The sequence below is a fragment of the Macrobrachium nipponense genome, chromosome 11, assembly GCF_015104395.2.
Source record: "Macrobrachium nipponense isolate FS-2020 chromosome 11, ASM1510439v2, whole genome shotgun sequence".
Classification (NCBI taxonomy): Eukaryota; Metazoa; Arthropoda; class Malacostraca; order Decapoda; family Palaemonidae; genus Macrobrachium; species Macrobrachium nipponense.
Window position 1 is genome coordinate 103,708,033 of NC_061087.1, and position 5,000 is coordinate 103,713,032.

Genomic DNA, 5,000 nt, shown 5'->3' on the forward strand with positions numbered 1-5,000 from the left:
TTAATCTACCTCTGCTTGCTCTTTCTGATATTTTTAGCTCCATGATGTTTTCGGCAATTCCTTCTATCTGTTTCCATGCCTGAATTATCATGTAGCGTTCTCTTCTCCTTTTAGACTATATAATTTTAAATTGTAATCTTTCCCAGTAGTCAAGATCCTTAACCTCTTCTATTCTAGCTGTAAAGGACCTTTGTACACTCTATTTGTGCAATATCCTTTTGGTAGTGTAGCATAATCATGTGTTCAGCTTTTCTTGTTTACAAATACCGTAACAACATTTCCATTTTTGCTTTGCATTTTGCCATTAGAATTGCTATTTGATCATTGCATAACATGTTCTTATTCAACATCACACCAAGGTCTTTAACTGCTTCCTTATTAGTGATTGTCTCGTCATTAGGTCCCCTATATGCATATAGCTTTCCTTCTTTATCTCCATAATTTATTGATTCAAATTTATCAGAGGTAAATACCATACTATTTACCTCTGCCCATTCATATACTTTGTTAAGGTCTCTTTGTAGCGAGTTCCTATCTTCATCACAAGTAATTTCTTTACTAATTCTTGTGTCATCGGCGAAACTGCTTACTTCCGAGTCCTTAACATTACTATCTATGTCTGCAATTATAATAACAAACAGCAATGCAGCTAACACAATACCTTGTGACACACCGGATATTACCTTAGCTTCATCCGATTTCTCATCGTTTGCAACAACTATCTGTTTTCTGTTGTGTAAAAATTCTTTTATCCATCTTCCTACTTTGTCCAATATATTATGTTTCCCTAATTTTCTTCGCTAATATATTATGGTCTACCTTGTCAAAATCTTTTACAAAGTCTAGATAAACCACATCTTTTTCTTTTCCGTTTATCATATTATTATATATGATCTCACGGTGGACTAACAGTTGGGTTTGTGTAATTTTTCCGGGTACATAACCTTATTGTCCTATATTAAAACAAATTATTTTATATTAAATGTTTCATAATATTTTTCTTCATAACCCTTTCATACACTTTCATAATATGTGATGTTAGACTCACTGGCCTATATTTACTTACCTCTAGTCTTGATCCACTTTTGAAAATAGGGGTAATATATGCTAATTTATTCTCATCATAAATTTTGCCTCTATCTACACTTTGCCTTTATAACATTGAAAGCGGCTTTGCGATAGAATGAACTACTTTCTTTAACAAAATGGCAGGGACACCATCTGGCCCAGCTGCTGATCCATTTTTAATTTCATTAATAGCCTGCACAATATCAGCTTCATTCATATCTATGTCTGATAAATATTCACTATTTTCATCCCTTATTTCTGTATCATTATCTTCATTATCAATTGTAGGGGGAAATTCTCTCTTAAATCTTTCTGCCAATATATTGCATATTTCCTTTTTTTCATTCGTTAATCTCCCTTCATTTCTTAGAGGGCCTATTTCTATTCTTCTTTTATTCATATTTTTCGCATACTAGTACAGTAGTTTGGGGTTTTGCTTGATACTTACTAGCGTTTTTTCTTCCAAGTCCCGTTTTTCATTTTCTTTTGATTGTATAATCTTTTGTTCTGCATTTTCTATCTTACTTTTTAGTTCCATCACTTCCAATGCATTTTTTCTTTTGCAAGACCTTTTTTCCACTTTCTGATTTTCTGGAACAAGATCCTCCTGTCTGTAGGTATGCATGACTGATGTTTACTTTTCTTCTTCGGTATATATTTATCCACTATTTCCTCTAATATTTTATATAATATATCCGTATTTACCTGTGTATCATCGCTTACGAATACGTCCTTGACCATTTTATATTCTTGCTGTAGAAATTGTATTTTCCATATCCTTCCCACTTTTTCATATCTTGCTTATCTCTGTTTTCACTTGCTTTGGAATGGACTGTTAATTCTATGATATACTCGCATTATAAACTATTATTTCTTTAACATAATTAACCTCGTTCACAAATACTAGGTCTAAAGTATTTTCCTTTCTTGTTGGCAGGGGATTTGTTTGTTGAATGTTGTATTCTAGTAGCATATCTAATAGCTTTTCGAATTGCCTCTTATCTTCAGCACTACTATTACTCTCTTTTTTGAATGTATAAATACAACCACAATCTCATATCCGTTCTTTCCAATCTACGAAAGGAAAGTTGAAGTCTCCGGATAGGAGAATAGTCCAGTCCTTGTGATTTCTACATATACCATCCAATTTTTCTATTATTGTGTCAAACTCTTTAGTATTAGGAGGTCTATATATTACTATGTTCATTAATTTTTCAGATTCAAATTCTACCGGGGAAAGAGAGAGAGAGAGAGAGAGAGAGAGAGAGAGAAGAGAGAGAGAGAGAGAGAGAATGTTGTTGATGAAGAGAGAGAGAGAGAGAGAGAGAGAGAGAGAGAGAGAGAGAGAGAGAATGTTGTTGATGAAGAGAAAGAGAGAGAGAGAGAACTTCTTCACGAAACTTCAGTCTGAATTTCATCTAGTTTAATCTAGTGACAGATTCCTCATATTTAAGAAGCCTAAGGAAGCTGAGAGCCCTGCACTTCTTGCAATATTGAGAAGGTTGACAGCTGTTTGATAATTATTTTCCAAACTAGACTTGCGTCTCTCACGCTTGGATATTTCGCCAAAGAGACCCAATTCTTTGAGGATATCGTTGCAATTGCAAGCAAGCAGTAATTTCCTGGATTAATTACGTCCTCCAGCTTGCTTCTGATTGCAGGAATCTAAATTAGGTTACAGCGCGATTCGTATTGATTGATAGATTACGTATTAAATATGACAGATGACGCATAAGTTAGAGAAGTCTAATGCGTGTTTTTTTTATGAGACATGTATACAGTGAAGCTTTCTTTTTTGGCGAGAGATCATCACCAGAATATTCATAATTATCGTCCTAATTATTTTTTCTTTTCATGTCAGTTGGCGCGAGAAATCAGCGAAATTAAACTGAGAAGCTGATCTAACTATTTTTTCCTTTTTTTTTTTTTTGCTCGAGTCTTCATCATTTATACAAATTAGCGTTGATTAACAGTGATATTCCTACATGCTTGATAGGTCTCTATTTAAGCTATCTTCTCTGCCTTTTAAAGAAGAGATAATAATACAGATTTTACTTATTCTGATCTTAGTGTATTGTGAATACTAAGGGAATACTAGTATTAGAAAGTTTACAAAATTACTCATAAAAAACTTATATACTTATATGTATATATAAAGATGTAAATATATTGTATTACATATAAATATATATACATACGTACCCTTTCGACAATTAACCATCTGGTATTTTTTATCTTTTTTGTTTGCCTTGTGAACTACTTTTTAACTGTATCTCATTTGCGCCTCGACAACGTCTCATTAAAGGACAAAAGCGCTTGGTACGAATTCCTGCCTCTTATATATAGTATATATATATATATATATATATATATATATACAATATATATATATATATATCTATATATATTTCATTTTAAATCATATACAACAATAAACATATTCTAAATCTTTTATTAGTTCCATCATTTATTTCTCCTGTAAATTAATAATTATTCAAAAACCTATCCCATCCTAAGTATATCCCCCGCCCCTCTGTCTCTCTCTCTCTCTCTCGTCTCTCTCTCTCTCTCTCTCTCTCTCTCTCTCTCTCTCGCCATATTAATTCTCTCTTCCTTCCCCGTGTCTCCTTTTTGGCAACGAGAGAGGCACAGCCTGGCCTTTAGGGCCAATTTAGTAGAGCAGGAGAGACAATCTCTCGCTGGCGTGAGATTGAAATATTGTCTCTCAGCTTCCTCTTCTCTCTCTCTCTCTCTCTCTCTCTCTCATCCTGGAGAGAGAGAGAGAGAGAGAGAGAGGTGTTGGGGTGGCTAGGGCATGGGGTTACGTGAGAGATTGAATATAACGGTGATTAAAATGAGAGCATGGTTACTATCTTTGTTGCTGCGAGAAAAAGAGAGAGACAGAGAGAGAGAGAGAGAGAGAGAGAGAGAGAGAGAGAGAGAGAGAGAGAGAGAGAGAGTGGACAAACCGCTGGAAAAATTCCAACAGATTCCTTTGCTAGGAGAGATAGAGATAGAGTGAAAAAGAGTACACAATTAGCTGGAATATTAACATGGATATCGTGTTGAGAGAGAGAGAGAGAGAGAGAGAGAGAGAGAGAGAGAGAGAGAGAGAGAGAAAGAGAGAGGTAAATCTCTCATCAAGGTCCCACTTGTCTTCATCCGACGACAGTGAGAAAAATAAATGAAGCGAGTTCATTAAACCCGAGAGAGAGAGAGAGAGAGAGAGAGAGAGAGAGAGAGAGGATACATTTATAAAGTTCAGTGATTAAGTGCTTAAGGTGACGTTAATCCTAAACCTTCCCTGTTATTAGGAAACGGTCGTTGGGGAAGAAAGAAAAACAGACAGAAAAATTTCTTTTCAGGAGTTGAATGAGTTGCATAAATGCCCCATTACGTCAACTGGGATTAAATCACTTCCGTATATTTCTCAAATGAATTTCATCGTCTTGGAGATTAGTTGTCATTATTTACGACTTTAATTATATTTATTATTAGCGTAAATGAATTATTTACTCTTAATCTGGATATGTAAATCATTCTTTTAGGGGTTGACGATAAATTCCTGAGCATTATGTTCTAATGGATTACCTGATTCCGATTAATATAAACGCTCTATAATCAGATGAGCGTTTTAAAGTAATTAGATGTGGTTTGAAAGGAATTTAATTACTTTTCGTTACCTAATGGCCTCTGTTAATGGTAAATAGAATTTACAGCGTATATTTAGACGTAAAAGAAAAAAAAACTTAACATTTCTGGCTAGAATATGCTATATTTTTCGGGGTTTAAAATGTATCGTGGATTTGGGGTTAAAAACCCCTTTTGGGTTAAACCATCAACTCAGAATAAGACATACTCATCTTTCCTATAGTTCTAAATGAAGGGGCGTCACATTTCCTTTGGTCAATTTTTTAATTAAAGGTAGAAGA